This window comes from Polyodon spathula, chromosome 7 (assembly GCF_017654505.1).
Source record: "Polyodon spathula isolate WHYD16114869_AA chromosome 7, ASM1765450v1, whole genome shotgun sequence".
In the NCBI taxonomy this organism is placed as follows: domain Eukaryota; kingdom Metazoa; phylum Chordata; class Actinopteri; order Acipenseriformes; family Polyodontidae; genus Polyodon; species Polyodon spathula.
This window is the reverse complement of record NC_054540.1, coordinates 5838460-5857945: the sequence shown is the minus strand read 5'-3', so window position 1 is coordinate 5857945 and position 19486 is coordinate 5838460. Positions and strand designations below refer to the sequence as shown.

Below are 19486 nucleotides of genomic sequence, written 5' to 3'. Positions count from 1 at the left end.
CATCAAGAAAATCACACAGACTCATTTAATTAGAAGTTTTAACGAATCAGAACAGTAGTAGTGTTCTTCTAGTTTATTAAATGATTTAAAAATGGGATTGGTTGGTTGTGCAGACCACCATTAATCCCAAGTAAAGAGCAGTCTGGGCGATCCAGTGCTTTACAGATTTAACAGCATTAGTACTTCATTACAGTAATACAAATATGGTTATAATATATTTAGCCTTCACGCTATGCATGCATAAAGATAAAAACGCCCAAAGCTATGTTCTAAAACATTCAATATATTACTCTTTTTTAAAACTAATACATAATTTATATACCTTATAGCAATGCATCAATATAAAAGAGATATTAAACTCAAATATATGCTTACCTTCCAGTATGGAAGTATAGTGTACGATATATGAAAAATATGAACGGTCTTCAAAAGGCAGAGACTTCTGAATTCGATCAAAACAGCTACCCTCAGAGCATGGACCACGTCAGCTTGCAAGATCAAGTTGAATGGTATTGAATGGGGTCTTGCTCTAGGCTTATATAGGATTTTCCCTCCATTGAATACATCAGAAGTCCCGAGTAAATCTAATCATCACTCGGCCTTGACATTTCTTATCTTTAAGTTAATTTTAGATTCTAGAAGCATCTGGTCAATTCCTTTTTCAAAATTGATTGGATAGAACTTCTTGCCAAAAAATATTGGAACATGATTTTATTGCTCTCTTTTTTCAACTCCTCCTGTTTCTAAAAAGTCATGTGGATGAAAGTTCACAGAATCCTTGTTATAATATAATACAAGTATATGTGTATATATGATGTTTTTAATATGTAATATCAGCTCTATTTGATTATATTAAGCTGGGTCAAAAATATATGCCCCTCTTAGCCGCATATTATGTTAGCTTTTCAGTGTGTTGTGAATGGGCCAGTTTAACTTCATATACAAATGTGTGTTAACAAATTATGGGACAAAGACTGCCTTTAAATAAGCATACGGTGGTCAGTTCAGTTATTTTCATTTAAATTTAAGCTATAATAAACATGTTAAGTATAACAGCCTTTTTTAACTGTGCCATTCTCTGACTATGCCTGACCTCTCTCTGTTTCAAAAAGTTGCTGCTCAAGCAGGATTCAGACACCCTGTTTTCTTGCCAAGACTATTGTTTTAATCCGAAACACCATTTTAAGCACTTTTACAAATTCAAGGCAGGAAGTTAGTTTTCTCCCAAAGAAAGTTGCTACTTATTCGATAATAACTGATACTGAACACAATGCCCTTAATTCGTGAAATGCTTGGTATGACTACCAGATCCTCTTATCATAGAAAGACCCTGGATTCAAAACTGCGGATTCAAAGTTATAACTGCCAGAAAGAATGTTCTATATCTAGCACCGCTCTGCTTGCAAGCAGATAAGGGCAACATTATTTTTCTGTAGGTTTTTGTCTACTAAAATTATTGAATACAGTTTACACTTTATTTGTCTAATATTCTAACCAAACAGTTCCTGTTTTTATTGCAGTAAAATCTTTATATAAACTAAACATTTATATGCTTTAATTTAATGGATATTGTAATGTCTAAAAGACTTTGTTTAGTTGGTTAAAGAAACTGAACGAATTCTTAAATTGATTAAATTAAATGCTCGCTCCTGCTTTTACAGTCTATTTGTATTACCGTAGAGCCTTAAACAAGCAAAAACACTGGTCAGTCTAAATATTATGTTTCTTATTAGATCAAAATACTTAAAGCATATTATTTCTCTTTACAGAGTTTTATCACTCTATTATTAGATCAAAATACTTTTTTTTAATTTAAAACCTCTATGCTTAGTAACAACACAATCAAATAAAATCAAATAGGTCTTTTTAGTTTCAAATATCATTCTGCCTAAAAAGGGTTAACCTTTTGCTTTTGCTAATTTGCAATTCCTGCTTCTTTCAAGGTTACAGGCTTCCATGCACAATAGTCTGGCCAGCCTCCAAAAGTGTATGTGCATGAATAACAAAGGCACACAGACAAACTTTTCTTTCTTAGTTCAAATCATTGTAACCTGTTCACAATTTGCTGCAATATTATTTATGCTGGTTTTATATTCTTTTAAACACAGTATAATTATTACAATATTCGGACAGTGTCAGTTAGTACTGAACTTCTTTACTTTTTAACTGTAATATGTTCTTTCAACAATAATACTGTTATTTGTATAACAGCTGAACTTTAAATGACTTTATAACATGTATTTCTAATTCAGTTACTTCAGTATAACAGTAGCTCCTAGAAATGGTAATATTAGAACATAAGAACATAAGAAAGTTTACAAACGAGAGGAGGCCATTCGGCCCATCTTGCTCGTTTGGTTGTTAGTAGCTTATTGATCCCAAAATCTCATCAAGCAGCTTCTTGAAGGATCCCAGGGTGTCAGCTTCAACAACATTACCGGGGAGTTGATTCCAGACCCTCACAATTCTCTGTGTAAAAAAGCGCCTCCTATTTTCTGTTCTGAATGCCCCTTTGTCTAATCTCCATTTGTGACCCCTGGTCCTTGTTTCTTTTTTCAGGCTGAAAAAGTCCCTTGGGTCGACACTGTCAATACCTTTTAGAATTCTGAATGATTGAATTAGGTCGCCACGTAGTCTTCTTTGTTCAAGACTGAACAGATTCAATTCTTTTAGCCTGTCTGCATATGACATGCCTTTTAAGCCCGGAATAATTCTGGTCGCTCTTCTCTGCACTCTTTCTAGAGCAGCAGTATCTTTTTTATAGCAAGGTGACCAGAACTGCACACAATATTCAAGATGAGGTCTTACTAGTGCATTGTACAGTTTTAACATTACTTCCCTTGATTTAAATTCAACACTTTTCACAATGTATCTGAGCATCTTGTTAGCCTTTTTTATAGCTTCCCCACATTATCTAGATGAAGACATTTCTGAGTCAACAAAAACTCCTAGGTCTTTTTCATAGATTCCTTCTCCAATTTCAGTATCTCCCATATGATATTTATAATGCACATTTTTATTTCCTGCGTGCAGTACCTTACACTTTTCTCTATTAAATGTCATTTGCCATGTGTCTGCCCAGTTCTGAATCTTGTCTAGATCATTTTGAATGACCTTTGCTGCTGCAACAGTGTTTGCCACTCCTACTACTTTTGTGTTGTCTGCAAATTTAACAAGTTTGCTTACTATACCAGAATCTAAATCATTAATGTAGATTAGGAATAGCAGAGGACCTAATACTGATCCCTGTGGTACACCACTGGTTACCACACTCCATTCTGAGGTTTCTCCTCTAATCAGTACTTTCTGTTTTCTACATGTTAACCACTCCCTAATCCATGTACATGTGTTTCCTTGAATCCCAACTGCGTTCAGTTTGAGAATTAATCTTTTGTGCGGGACTTTGTCAAAAGCTTTCTGGAAATCTAAATAAACCATGTCATATGCTTTGCAATTATCCATTATCGATGTTGCATCCTCAAAAAAATCAAGCAAGTTAGTTAGACACGATCTCCCTTTCCTAAAACCATGTTGACTGTCTCCCAGGACCCTGTTACCATATAGGTAATTTTCCATTTTGGATCTTATTATAGTTTCCATAAGTTTGCATATAATAGAAGTCAGGCTTACTGGTCTGTAGTTACCTGGTTCAGTTTTGTTTCCCTTTTTGTGGATCGGTATTACGTTTGCAATTTTCCAGTCTGTCGGTACCACCCCTGTGTCAAGAGACTGCTGCATGATCTTGGTTAGCGGTTTGTAAATTACTTCTTTCATTTCTTTGAGTACTACTGGGAGGATCTCATCCGGCCCAGGGGATTTGTTTATTTTAAGAGCTCCTAGTCCCTTTAACACTTCTGCCTCAGTTATGCTAAAGTTATTTAAAACTGGATAGGAACTGGATGACATGTGGGGCATGTTGTCAGTATCTTCCTTTGTAAAAACTTGTGAAAAGTAATCATTTAATATATTTGCTATTTTTTTTTTCTTCATCTACGATTTTGCCATTTGTATCTCTTAAACATTTAATCTCCTCTTTGAATGTTCGCTTGCTGTTGTAATATTGGAAAAACATTTTGGAATTGGTTTTAGCTCCCTTAGCAATGTTCATTTCTATTTCTCTCTTGGCCTTTCTAACTTCCTTTTTGACTTGCGTTTGCAGTTCTGTGTACTCTTTCTGCGTACTTTCTTTTTGGTCCTTTTTTAATGCTCTGTAAAGTGCCTTTTTTCACTGAATATTTTTAATTGATCTATTAAACCATTTTGGCAATTTAGTTTTACATTTAGATTTGTCTACTTTAGGGATGTAATTGTTTTGCGCCTCTAGTACTACATTTTTGAAGAACAACCATCCTTCTTCTGTGGGTGTTTTCTCTATTTTACTCCAATCTACTTCTGTTAGTCTCTGTTTCATACCTTCATAGTTTGCTTTTCTAAAATTGTAAACCTTAGCTTTAGTCATTACTTTTGGGGTTTTAAAAAACACTTCAAATGAGACCATGTTGTGGTCTGAGTTTGCCAGTGGTTCTCTGACCTCTGTTTTAGTTTTTCTATCTTCGTTATTTGAAAAGACTAAATCAAGGCATGCCTCCCCTCTAGTCGGTGCCTTGACAAATTGTGTTAGGAAGCAGTCATTTGTCATTTCCACCATTTCTATTTCATCCTTCGTGCTACCCACCGGGTTTTCCCATTTTATTTGGGGGAAGTTGAAATCCCCCATTAGTATGGCTTCTCCTTTGCTACACGCATTTCTAATGTCATTGTATAACAGATTATTTTGCTCACCGTCTGAATCTGGCGGTCTATAGCATGCTCCTATTATTATGCCCTTTGAATTTTTGTCCGTTATTCTGACCCATATTGATTCGTTTTATTTTCTTTGTCCAGGTTTAACACCTGAGCTGTTTCTTATGTATAGCGCTACCCCTCCTCCTCTTCTCTCCTGCCTGTCTTTCCTATACAGTGTATACCCACAAATATTATATTCATCCCCATCACTCTCAGACAACCATGTTTCTGTAACACCTATCACATCATAGTTACCTGTTAGTGCAGTAGCTTCAAGTTCTAGAATTTTGTTTCTGATACTTCTAACATTTAGATAAATACATTTAATGGTTGTCTTACCTGAGTTGTTGTTCTTGTTTTGATGCGGTCTCCCTTCTGTTTTTTTGTTGATTTCTCCCCCCTTCCTTTCTAGTTTAAATGCTTCTGAACCTGCTCGAGGATCTTTTCTCCAAGTAGACTGGTTCCCTTGTTATTTAAGTGCAGTCCATCCTGTCTATACAGATAGTCCTCGTTGTAGAATGTGGTCCAATGATCAAGATAGGTGAAGCCTTCCCGTGTGCACCACATCTTCAGCCATGCGTTTTGATTAATTATTTCCAGCTGTCCATATGGTCCTTTGCAAGGTGCCGGTAGTATACCAGAAAATACCACAGTTTTGGTTTTCTCTTTTAATTTCCTTCCTAGCTCTCTGAATTTGTTTTGCAGGGATTTTGGTCTGTCTCTTCCAATGTTGTTTGTACCGATGTGGACGACTGCTACCGGGTCGTCTCCTGTTCGTTCTAGGAGCCTGTCCACGTTCTCAGTGATGTGCTTGACCGAGGCTCCCGGAAGGCAGCACACTGTTGTAGTAAGGGGGTCCAAACTGCGAATTGAACTTGCTGTGTTTCTCAATATGGAGTCCCCAACAATCATGACCTCCCTTCTTTTTGCTGTCTGGTCACCACTGTCAATGGGGTCCTGGATGTTGTTCCTTTCATTCTCTTGTTGTTGGTTCTGCTCATCAAAATTCTGAAGTGACTCAAATTTGTTGGTTGTTTTGATTTCTGGTGGTTGTGTTTGACGAAGTTTCTTTTTTTCCCTGCTTCTGCCTACCTGAACCCAGCTGTTCTGACCTTCTATCTCCCTGGTGGCTTTCAGTCTGTTAGGGGTGATGCAGACATGAATTGTGGGTGTGCCAGTTCTTCAAGATCTTGTTGCTGTCTCACTTCTTCCAGCTCCATTTCTAGCATACTTACTAGTTTATGCAAATCCTGGATCGCGCGGCACTTTACACACACTTGGTTTAGCTCCGCTGGGTTTTCTCGGATTTCCCACATCAAGCAGGTGTCACAGATTACTGGCTTGAAGACCATGTAGAGGGTTTTTTTTTTTTTTTTTTGAAGTTTAGTTTCTTCTGCAGCCGTCAACCTGCTTTCAAACTGCTTCTAAACTGCTCTGTACTTTTCCACGCCTGTACTTCTCCCACTCGCTGTCGCTAGGAAGACTGCCTTGTTTACCTGCAGTGTTCTGCTGTGCTGTTGGCTCCTCCCCTCGCCCGTGTCTCAGAAAGGCGCTGAATTTGAATCAGCTGCTCCGAGTTTCAGCTTGTTTGTTATCAGAAAAACACACGCGGCTGTTTGACTTTGAGCTGCTACTGTGTTTCCCCAATGTCCTCTGTTTTCTGATTAAAGCAATTCAAGATGCAATTTCTCCTTACTGCTTCTAAACTGCTCTGTACTTTTCCACGCCTGTACTTCTCCCACTCGCTGTCGCTTCCACTCGCTGTCGCTGGGAAGACTGCCTTGTTTAACTTTACTGAATTAAGCCTGACCCCTTTCTCTGTTCATACAGAATCCAGTGGAAGCAGGTTTTAAGACAGCTTAGCCTTTTGCCAATTAGTTTGGTGTTGATCTGTATGAGACATGACCGTAAGCATTTTCTAATACTCCTACCTTCTGTTCTCCGAAAGCAATGAAAGTAAAGTAACAACACATTCAGCTCTCTTCACATCCCATGGGTCTACATTCAAGTGTGAAAACGACATCCCTTCAAACTGAATTCGACAGTGTCTGACTAAGTGACTTCAGGCTGGCCATGGTTTGGACCTAGTCACGGGTAATTCACCTCGGCCCCTATCACATCTGCACTGGTCACATCCACACTTTAAAAAAGGATTGCATTCAACTGCTCTGTTCAAAGCTAGTTCTGTACCATGAACAACGATCCTGGCTCATAACTGTTCTCTTGACATATTTCATGATGCTCACAGAGGGTGTTTTTAGGAGGCACTCCCTCCATCCAAAATACAAGAGTGGGCCAGAATTCACTATTTTTCATATCATTTGGTTTCCAACCTAGTTTCTCTTGCACATCATCAGTGGGCAGATTCATTGTAATTGAATCTGGGTCCAAAAAAGAACTGTTTACCTTGGCAACTGAGACTTGCCATGCAAACGGTCCCAGTGATTTATAGCACAAAAGATCTATGCCAAAGCTAGGTGTGACAATGTACAGCCATCGTAACCAAGGGATGCCATTAATACAGCACTTTCTATCTTTATTTTTAAATCAATGTTGTATCCATTTATACACAATAACCTAATAATAACAACAATCAAACAAACAACCATCACAACAATGCATCCCCTATCTTCTCTCCAGCAGCCTCTATGCAGCTAAAAGGTTAACTGGTACTCCCATGATGCTACAGTATTTTCCAAAAAAGTATGATCAGTCAGCTGTCTGCACAGGATCCCATCCTACATGTCTCCAAGGACTTCAGGTTTGGTTCGGGGCTAAATGTATATACATGATAATCAAAGCAATGACCTACAGGTTAAAAGGTTTCTTTGCTTGCTTGCATACACTCTGTGCTTTGTTTGTTTTTCTGTGTCTGCAATATCCCCACAGTAATCCAACACAGCAGCAATACAACAAGCAGGTTTCAGAATGTGAAATTAGCTGAATACACCAGTGTTTGTTAAAATGACATACCAACTTGCCTGCAGCTGATTGACCATGTTTGAATCGCTTGCCTACTGTTTTACTGTATTCACCTTTTCCTAGTCATCTAGTATAAAAGCTTCAGATCATTGGGGAATGGTGTTAAAGATTACAACATAAGGTAGACATAGTGCCGTGCGAGTTATGAGTCTAGGCCATAACAGCTCTGTTTCTCATATATATATATATATATATATATATATATATATATATATATATATATATATATATATATATATATATATATTGTGATGAGTCAAAGGGTTTTCGGTCTGTGATTCAGCCTCCCGACAGTAGATGGCATCAAACCAACTCGGGACTTCCCTTACCAAGATCTCGTGACCATGGCAAAAGTCATCTTTTGAGGGGCGGCACCTTGGTGAGGGGCGGAAGTACGAGTATGTAAATTCCAGCCACTGGAGTCAAGTGAAGGATAAGGACACGTGTCGGTTGGGGATTGGTGTTCCACTGACTACAGAGGCGGGACATTACATACTAAAGGGAACGTACTACTGTGTTCGGGGTTGGTCCGAAAGTAAAATAGGAGGAGTAACGGGTGGAGGGAGAGTCTGGTTTTGTGCAGCGGGATTTTTGAAACACTAACATTTCTTTTGTCTTTTTTTTGTTTATGTATGGGTCACCACGAAGACAAATTAAAGACGAGTCATCACAGTTTGTTTTGGATCCCACCCCTGCACTCCTTCCCTCACACCATTTTGTTTTTCGTTTGTTATTTAATCCTTTTGTTGTGTATAGAAAATAAAAATAAATTATTTTATTTCTGTACACATAAATTACTGTCTGGACATTCCATTTAATACACTCGCGCCTCACAATATATAAAAGGATATTTTAGGTACTTAAAAAGGTTGAATAATTGATTACAAATTAATTATCAGGTCATTTCGGAATATAAGTCCTTCATCGGCTGAATACAAAAAAACAGTACTTACCCAGGACTGGAAGACCGAAAAAGCAGCCTAACAAACACTGAAGATAATATCTTTAAGGAATAGAAAGACGACAAGTGTTGAATTGACAACAGAACTGATGTCTTCAGGTCCTGGTTTGTCAATTACCAGATTCCAAAGGTCAAGACCCAAACAGTTAATGTCTACTACAAAGAGACATGAACAACTAATACGAAGCCTATGGTGTGGACCTTTTAGCTCACTACGCTCGATAAAGTTGTTAAACATATAGATATCTGTAGAAAACACCTCCGAGACTCTGATTTAATTGTTGATATCATATAGTCTCAGATTTAGAACGTTGCAACAGGTTCTGAAAACTTTTTGAACAGCATTGTCACAAAAAAAATATATATATATATATATATATATATAATATATATATATATATAACATGGAGAACATTTGCCCAGAAACTTAACAGGAACTCAATTCCCGGAGCAAAAATGTTTGTAAGAAATAATCTGCTATTTCATGCAGTGAAGGAGGCAGCTGGTTTACTTCGAAAAGTAATTTAACAACCAAAAGTGTGGCTGCCAGTTTTAGAGAAAACACATCATTAGTGGCTGTGTGTATCTGCCAATTTTCAAAGATGTGAAACTGGGAGGATTGAGCTGTGAATGGGAGCATGATGGCTAAATGGAAATGCTTGATGCAGAACAGTGTAAGGAATCGGGTTCAATTGGTGTCCAGCAGACAGGAGGCACTGCAGTGACATTCATTCAAAAGTCTTCTGCTTGACAAAAGAGATGAACAAGATGTATGTCTGCCAACAAACTACTATGTTACAAAGACTTTAGATCCAGCATTAAACTAGCATGTACTGTACTACTAGATTACCTCTTAGTAATATTGCTGGAATCTAAGAAAGAAATCATTCTGTAGATAAAGTGGATTAATCTGAATTGAATTACAGGGTTCCCCAGGTGGCTCACTTGCTAGATGCATATCCGCGTGGTGCGCAGGGTGAGTAATACTGTGCAGGTTTGCATCCTGGCTGTGGAAGCATGCTGGTCTTTACTGGGGACTCCGAATGGAGTGTTGCATTGGCCCAGGCGCTTCCGTGGGTTAGGGAGGTAAAACCAGCAGGGTCTGTGTCTCCTCATCGCCCTACAGCGAACCCTGTTGGTCAGGTGACCAGTGAGCTCAGAGTGTACAGCTCTAGGGCTGGCCTTTGTCTTTCAGAGGTTGGAAGCTTTCTGATATCTGCTGTCATGTTCCTCCTCTATGCTGCTTAGGGTCTCCAAGCAATTGGGCATTCCAGATTGGGAGAAAACCGGGGAGAAATTTATAATTGGACACACTAAATAAAAAAAAAAAAATAGAAAAAATAATATCATCAGGTTAAAGCAATGTGTGGGCCAGTCAGTCGTGTCACAAATGGGTCAGTAAACACCATGATGTTTGCAGTAGCATAGTTTTGAAAAACAGTGCATTTAATGTCAGCCACTGTATTTCCTTTGTGTGAAATGTTCTTAACTCTCCTGAGTTTCAACAGAATAGCTTGGTTATTGATGCAGGCAGGCAGGCACAAGAAGGGCTATTTTGATAGGAGGTTTCAGTTACAGTCGATGAAGTGTAATATCTGACAACGATTGCTTGTACCTGTGGTTATTAACTGTCCATCCGTTAATACGAGACAGTAATTTAGAGGGAGCTTTGGCCTAGTTTGTGAGTCCCGTGGGGCCTGAGTTAATATGTTTGCAATGGTTTCACAGCATTGTTTCCATAGTTACACACTTTGTCAAACACTTGAGATGGATTATTTTTTCTTTTTGTTTTTTCTTTTTTTTTTTTTACACACTGGAATGCTTTTACTGACAGAACAAACATTTTCCTGAGACAATATCAAATGATTGCCATGAAGGTCGTATTTGTATATACATGTAATGCCTTTAACATGTTTAAATTATAAGTAAATTATGAACACAAGACCCATTTACTGGGCCCACATTTACTGGTTTAAACATTAACTACCAGGGTAAAATGATGCATAGCAGACATGTTTTTAGGTGACTCAGTTCCTGACGATGTTTGAGAGACACAGACAATGCAAGGCTTCCTATGGAATCCCCAGAAAATCAACAAATAAGCAGACAGGACCCAACCTGCACTCTGATGACTGTATATCACAATCATTTCTAAAAAGGGGCACCAAAAAAAACTTCTTGCTTAAGACAAATGATATTTTGAAGCTAACAAACACAATATGCAGAAGTAGATTTAAAAAGTATTGGTTATATTGTGAGGATTACTTGGTAGAAATTAGTTACAATATCTCAACTCATGTCAAATATTCCTGAACATCACAACCCAAAAATCAGTGGTGATTGGGCATGATGCTAAAACAATAACATTACCTTGGCTTCTTTTGTAAATATACCTTCATGCACGATGATGCTTTGCACGGTGTCCACCAGCTATTGCTTTGACAAGGCAGCTGTAGAAGCTTCCCTACATATTGTGCATCTAAATTGAATGTCCTGGAGTTATTCTACCATATAATTAAGGTTTAGCTGATCTAATTACGCCAACATGAACAGATAAGTAGGTTGTTTTATTTTTCAATAAGCTATTATTTGTCTCCTGGCTTTCAATGATAAGGATTCTCTATCTCTTTTGGAAGAGAATCTTATTTACGGGACAGGAGCAAGGGCTGCGTGGAGGAAGAACCTTGTGAATTGAGAATAGGAGAGATGTGCTTTGTGACTTAAAAAGGAGTACAGGGTTTCCCCGTGACTCCTGAAGAGTCGCCCTCACAGAGGTGAAACCAAACTGATCGGCCTCCAAGGCTGGGAAGCAACCGTTACTTCCCCCAAAGTGAACCTAGAGGGTAGAGAAGAGGAAAATGGAAGAGATAGGATAGATTTGTCCAGGGGTCCCCTCTGGCTCCCGGAGAACCTTCCTGTCGCGAATGAGCCTCTAAGGTTGGGAAGCAAGCTTTACTAGTCCCCAGATGGAGACCATTGCAGAGGTGGAGCAGCACAGAGGGAGAACAGAGGACAGATTAAACAAAAAATGCAAGACAGAGAATAAGGGCATGACTTGAGGTATTAAATAGGGAGATTGGCAAATATTATTGGTGGGACAGAACGGGCCCTAGTTCCTGATCCCTCAACCACACTCAAGGTTACAATTAAAACATTTCTGTAATTTTGCAACACAAGAGGAAGTGCATTTAATCTAAAGGATGTATGCTTGATGTACTGTATACAGATTATCCACACACTAATAAAGTGCTCAATACAAAAGTTAATCAGTACAAATCATGCCCACCTACACTCCGCTCTAGCTGTGAATGGACTAAGACAATATTGTGTGACCATTTTAAAAGCTTATAGGGTATACCAAACCACATGATCTTCACATGCACGTGCAGGTTAAGGTGGGACTCTTTCTTCAATGCACACGTTTTTCACATCTTTCTAAGTAGGCTACAACTTTTAGGGGTGTATGACAGGGTAGTGTCATGGCCTAAGCTGTTAGGAAGAGACACTCAGAGACAAGAAAGCTGCAGTGAAGCGCAGTTGCACACGTTTATCAGACAAAAATAAACCAAACACAAAATATACATGGCACAAGGGCCAAAATAAAGATTTACACAGACAGTACTTGGTAGACTGGGCATTCACCTTCACTACTATTACAACCCAAAACATAGGTACACTCACCTAACTTCCTCCTCCAAACAAAGGATTCTGCTCCTCTTTATATAGGTAGCCATTTCCCAATTACCTAATTGGGAAATAGCCACATCCCTGCCAACCTTACATTCCCACACACACTATTTATACAAGCCCTGCCACAGGGTGTAACTGAGACCAATGGACTCAAGTATATGTGTGAGTTGACTAAAGATTAAAGCCTTAAACATATCGAAACACATTCCCAGGTCATAAGACACAAAATAAACAACACCCACCTCTTGTAGTTACTTAATCCTCAACAAAATGTAAGAAGTTAACCAGCACTCACAGCAATCTGCAGCTGTAGACTGGTAACCGAGTTCCTGTTACTACCTTCATGTCAACAAACAAACAAATAAATCTATACAAAAGACATAATTTAGTGCTGTGACTGTTAACACAATTTCTTTGCACTGCATGTGTTGCTATAGCTTCAAAGATATGTATGAATTTCCAATGAGTGCAGAGACAGGAAGGCTCGCAGTGAGTGGGCAGGCACATTTAGTTGCATGGGATGTGCTCAACGCCTCTACAGGAGCACCAGCTTGGAAATAAGTGAAGGCTGGATTTTCCACTTTCCCTCAGTAAGTTATGTTAACGATTCTCCTTCTTTCAAGTTAAATATCCCCAGTTTAAAGGGCAATAGATACAAAATAAGTGTTGTAATTTAAGAGTAAAATGAAAACATGAAACAGGTGTTATTACAGAAACTATGAATTCAGATTCATTTCACGCCTTTAATAAATTACATAAACAGGACCTAGACTATCAAGAAAAAAATTATAATATTCCTTCCAAACAATTTCTATAATTATGGCTGACACGACATTACAGTCACACATATTTTGGATTTTTTCTAGTATACTATATTGCATACGTATTAAATTAAATTAAATTTATTAAAGAATATTCTCTGAACATTTGAAAAAGATTGATGCATCACACTTACTTCCTGCCTTTAGTTTCAAGCACAATTCCTTAACATTTGTGACTATAGCCTGTATAGAATTGCGAGCAATGCAATAACGAAACGTTGGTAGATCTCAGGGTTACTGCCAACAAGAAACAAATGGAAGCATACACATGCTGTAGTGTGGAAACATACATCTGCATAGCTTGTGATGGCAGCAAGATATTAATCAACTGTATAATTACCTTTCACACCAAAACAATTACAAGTTAATACAGCTCAACTCCCTTCTCATGTCCATATGTATGTATCTTTATTGTCTATGTTATATATTGATACAGATTCAAGCAGCATAAAACACACTGCATTGGCATGATCACTCCTTGAATTTTGTTGCTCAAAGATTTACAACACTGTTTACACGTGTTTATCCACGGATAACTACACAGTGGTAAAGAGATCTTCTTATGTAAACAAGGGTAGGTGCCTTTCGATCAATTCCAAATGCATTTTCTTTGTATTTACTGTGAGGGCATTTGAATGATTCATTCTGCACAGTACTGTCAAGTTATATTATTGCTTTGAGCATCACTATTACTGCAGATTATATGTCCCCTTGGGTGAGTCAAATTGGTCTATGAGTGCAAAGTGAAGATTGGTGCAGGAATTGGCAGAAGTCCAGATTATTCTTTAGTTTGATTGGTGAACAAGGGAAAATAAAACTGTGCTTGCATGCATAATCCTAGCATCTCAGCATAGGTAGTCCAACATGGAATGAAGCTTAACTGATAAGGGACCGGCTTTTATAATGCAAATTCCCAAAGGTATTAAAATGCAATCCCTTTGCGTCAACCAGAATAGGCTACGCAATATGGTGTGTAGCAGCCTTCAAATAATTAATACTTGCTGCCCCACTGTATAGTATGTTAAAATTGGCAGCCACACTTTAAATTCAATCAGTTTAAAACCAAGTCAATTTGGCCTTCCCATATCAACTGTATTAAAAAAAAAAAAAAAAAAATCAACAAAAAACATCACAGGCTAATTTGCCTTCAACAGCTCAAAACCTGCATGGCCATACCTCTCATACCCTGTCTTCTTAGCCTTGAAACATGCACACAACCAAAACAGAACACACAGATTACCCTCTTTTAAAATTTACATCAACATTCCCCATGGGAACTGCTGCCTGCCAGCCCCATGATAATTTACCAGGAAGTAAAGAAGGAGTGTTCTAGCATGATGATTCATGTTGGTCATGTGCGTTGAATTGCCATGTTTATAGTACATCAGACAGCTTCCTGTTTATTATCCTCATTCAATGAAGATCAGGGGAGAGTAATGGTGGCCTCTTCTGTGTTGAAATGTATAACATCTGGTATGGATAAGATGGTTGAGTTGTGTTTGTATGAACCTGTGACTGGAATACAATGAACCTTGGATGTAACCCTCCCGACCTGTGAGGGTACTAAGTGAGTTTTTTTGGACGAGAAGTTGTCAGTCTGGAAAAAGACAAAACTCTGTTGCAAGAACCTAATGACCTGGAAGGGAAACAATGTAGCAGCCGCAGATTGTAAAGGCAGCTGCACTCGTTTACCAAGGGGTCATGCATGAGAGCATATAAGGGAGCCAGAGAATCGTAATCTCTTCCATCGCATTGGTTTGTAGTGAGTTAAAGCCAGAAGGACAGTAAAAGTGTGTTGTTATTGAAAACCGTGAGTGTTGTGTTCTTGTTTGTTTGTAATTGTCTCGTCTTGTCTTGCACGTTACCTGACAGTTAACACAGTTCCAGAGCAGTCTCCAGGGGAAGCACAAAACCGGACAACACTGCACTAATTCACGCACTAATGTACTGGTGTATGTGTTTTGTGTGGGTGTATAATAAAAACAGGATTATTATTTGCAGGGCAGCACAGGGTTTATAAATCAAGTAATACATGCCGCTGTATTACTCCCCTCCATTATTATTTGCTATTTGTCTTGTAGTCAGACACTGGATATAACAAAAAATAGAACAAACCTTTTCACCTGGATTACAGTTGTCTGTCTCTTCTTTAAACACCTGCACACAATTAACCACTTTGCCACAGAACCCTTATACAAGTTTACCCTAATAAAAACATATACAACTGTAAAAAAACCCACAAAAAACCATAGTGAAAGCATGGTAAAGGGTAGTTAAGCATTATAAAGTTTAAACAATGATAAATGCATATGCAGTATAACCATGGTAAAGCATGGACAAACTGTTAAATTGTTAAACATATATATATATATATATATATATATATATATATATATATATATATATATATATATATATATATATATATATATATATATATATGTGTGTGTGTGTGTGTGTGTGTGTGTGTATAAATAGCAGTTGTTCTAAATATCACCACCCTTAAACTTTACGTAACTAATGTTGGTGTGTTATCCCCAGGGTGATTGGGTGACTTAAGAGCTTTACTGTATACAATAAAAAAAAAAAAAAAAAATCAGGTTTATACATGTAAGGATGGCAGTTTCTAGATCAGCCACTGTTCAGATTATTAAAGTAGACCACCACAAACCAAAATCTGAAGCACAATATTTTAGAATAAGCCACTGGCCTTTATTGAAAATGCACCTCAATTCTAAATTGCATATTGCCGTTAAAGCAGACCCACTCAAGATGTAATAACAGCCAGACACCTCCTCCTCATACTGCTAATTGAACCTGGACTTGAGGCACATGGTCCAACCCTTCTTTCACAAGGCCCTGTAGGCCATGTGGCTGAACTGGACAATATGGAATGACAGTATGCAGCATGTTCAACACATGTTCAGTTACGGTCATTAACAAACGGAAGTGACCAATATTTGAGCTAACTTCAATTTCTACAGGACATAGGGATAACAAAAAAAAAAGTGATCTGTAGCAAATGTTGAGTAGCTTATTATAAAGTTAACAGTATTACATTTTTGTGGACAACGTGAGTCTGCTTCGGTTTTCAATGTGGTATGTTATTGTAGCAAGATGCTTGGGAAGCACAGCCACGCGCAAGCCACTGCGGCAAAAGTCCTCCTTTTAACCTTTTCTTCCTTGGTAAATAAAATTGTTTTAGTCTTTCATTAACACACCTTCTGGTGCCTATATGAAAAATATCAGAGAAATAAACTATTTTCACCTATCTAATGTCTACACCCTTCCCCGCATTCTGCCACTTTGGATATGTCATCTGTAATAACTATGAAAAATTGCAAAGTGCTTCTGTTCTCCATTCTCTACTATGGGCTTGGAAGCCTTCTTAGTCTACTAGAGGGAGTTCCGTTTCCTAGAAGGAACTCATGTCACTGTGACTGCTGTGGCTTTAAATGTCCACTTTACCATGACTGGAGATGCAGACAAACATTATAACTGTGACTTGGCTGTTCAGATTATTTTACTAACTAGCTATACATGTGGTTGCTTAATCTTTTAGGAATCCACATAAAACAAAAACACTACCTTATTAAAATAAAAGGTCACCAAAAGCTCTTGTACCTTTGTGTTATACAGAATGAGACACTGAAAAGACTATAATTACAGCACAATCCAAACTCAAAACTACCACAGTTCTTATGACAACGAATGGAACATTATGTAGGATTTTCCTATTTGGTTTACAGACAGCAATGCAATACTGTGCACAGGTTTCAAAAGCCACACTCGTCCAACCAAGCTGATATATCATATCAGTCTATCCAGACTAGCTGGGCGAGGTGCAAGATTGATCTTTCCTTCCCCCCATGGCTGACCACTTAATGTTTCTGTTGGAGGGTGGCTACAACCAATCCCACAGGAAAAATGAGCTTTCCACTGTTCTTGATTCTTGACTGCTTCAAATTCCTTGGCTATTTTAGTTTTTATATCTTTCCTTACCAGAAAAGTGGAATCAATATTTCATTAAGTATTTTTAACCCATAGCTGTGTCATGACTTGTCATGAATCTAAACAGCTGTATTCTGCCTTTTTGCCTGGGTTAATTTTGACAGCTACTTACTCACTACTATATACAGCTTATTACATCTATATCTCCTCGTCCAGTATCTCCGAAGACAGTAATCATATTTGTTTAATAATTAAACACAGTATGAAGAGGCATAAGTGATCAACTTACAAAGTTTTATAAAAAAAAAAATGTACAGTGCAATACAGGTACAGTACTTACATGTGATATCATGACATTGAAAAAAATAAAAAAAATACTAACCTTTTATTCAATGGCAGCCGTTCAGACAAAATGCAATAACTTCACACTTGATATTGTTCTGGGGAGATCCTGTTTGTTTCAGAGCCTGAAAAAATAAAGATAAGAACCTTATTATTAACAGTGCCAGAAGATTTTTACTGCTGCTTTAGTAAATGTAATAATGCATACAGTACACATCTACACTGCAGATGAGTAAATATACTCTGCAGTAAATACAATAAAAACAACTCCAAGCAAGTGCCAAAGTGCCACAGAAAATTCCTTCAAACATTATATAACGATATACCCCAGCATCTGTAACTCTATGTAGTTATAACAAGATATCTTCCCTTGGGCTTCTACTTTCTGTGCATCTTCACCCTTATAAATTGTGTAATGTTGCAGTTTTAAAATATAACTATGCTATGAATTCGCCATAGTTGTCCATGGTTTCAAATATTCTTTACCACACCCCTCTGAGTTTTATTATGTTTGCCTATGCCTTACCATGATTTCAGTAGGCCTATACAATGTGTTATATTACTTTTACCATGCTAAACTTTTATAAGTACTTCAGGTTGGTTTTGATATCCAGGAAAGACTTTTAACATTGAGTTACAATACCATGTGTTAAGCTGGCATCTGAGAAGTTAAGAACTCTTCAGTTCATTACATACAGCAGTACAGCTCAAAGAGGCATGACAAAATCCATTACTATAATTTCATCTGCCTTCAGTTTACTCACAGCAAACAAGCCCTCAAGGGCGTTACAGGTCACAAACAGTCTTCTTCAATTCTACAGTGTGCCAAAAAATTGTATTAGTAGCCCCTGTTACTGTTTTTTAAATGAGAAATTATTGGTACAGGCTTGGCTTTTGTGAAACTGAAACAACAAAACAAGCATTTAAAAATGAAGGCAGGGAATTAAAATAGTACAGAAACTCAACACTCTCTAAGCAGTGCAACTACAATGTGCTCAGTAAAAATCACATTCCAATATAAAGGTAAACTGTAACACTTAAAGTAGGGGGTGTTCATTTAGTTCACACTGTAAAATCGGACCCTGACTGTGCTTGCACAGCATATTCTTACAGCAGTCTTGTTCAGTTTCATCTCATGTATATATCAAATAAAAATCCATTTGGGTGTGTGTCCAATATTATAAAGTCCACTGTTCAATCAAAGAAAAGAATTATGGGTGTCATAAATAAGTATACTCTGACTTTACAATTTAGCATGCTGGCCAATAAAAGTACTCACTGTTTGAAAAAGCTGAAGCTATGTGAGTTATTTAAAGACTGTTTTTGAAGTCTGTTTTGGTTATCGGTCATTAAAGGTTGTTATTCATTAAACATGAGTGCTGTTAAAGAAACGAACGTCAGTCTAGAGTTAATGAGCTTGGTGAACAGGACCCCCTATCTGCTGATGGCCAACTGTATAATAAACACTGACATGAGCATGATGATACTTAACATGATGTTTGCAAACTACATTGACTTTCTGACAGACCTATTTCATGGCCCAAGTTGCACATGCATGAATGTAAACAAAAATCAAGACAACCAGATTTACTTATTTTTCTTAAGCTGAATATATATATATATGAAAATGTATGTAACTCATGTACATGTCTTGATGTGTATGGATTTAAGTTAGAGGACATAACTTTTACAGTCAGATCATTTTTCCTCAAAAATCAGAAAAAATAATCGACTTTCAATTAATCAGCTCACATGCTGTAAAGGAATGGCTGATTCAACCAACATGTTTAATTTGCAGTATAAAACTCCACCTATTTCAGAGTTTACAGACGATACTCTTACTCAGAGTTCTGCAATTATCCCACAAGTGAGGATGGCTATTTATGAGCAAAATAAAAACAAAATCCCATGAACGTTCAGAGAGTATACTGTTTATATAATAAGTACAACTTCT

The 19486-nt window shown here is 37.6% G+C and overlaps 1 protein-coding gene across 4 annotated transcripts in view; it reads right to left on the bottom strand.

The window, feature by feature from the left end:
* LOC121318049 (synaptotagmin-1-like) overlaps positions 1–19486 on the bottom strand; it is a 193955-nt gene that overhangs the window by 75011 nt on the left and 99458 nt on the right. For all 4 annotated transcript variants that reach the window (XM_041254284.1, XM_041254283.1, XM_041254282.1 and 1 more), the window contains one exon: positions 17573–17657. The gene's annotated coding sequence lies outside the window, so the exon portion shown is untranslated. The remainder of the gene's footprint in view (positions 1–17572; positions 17658–19486) is intronic.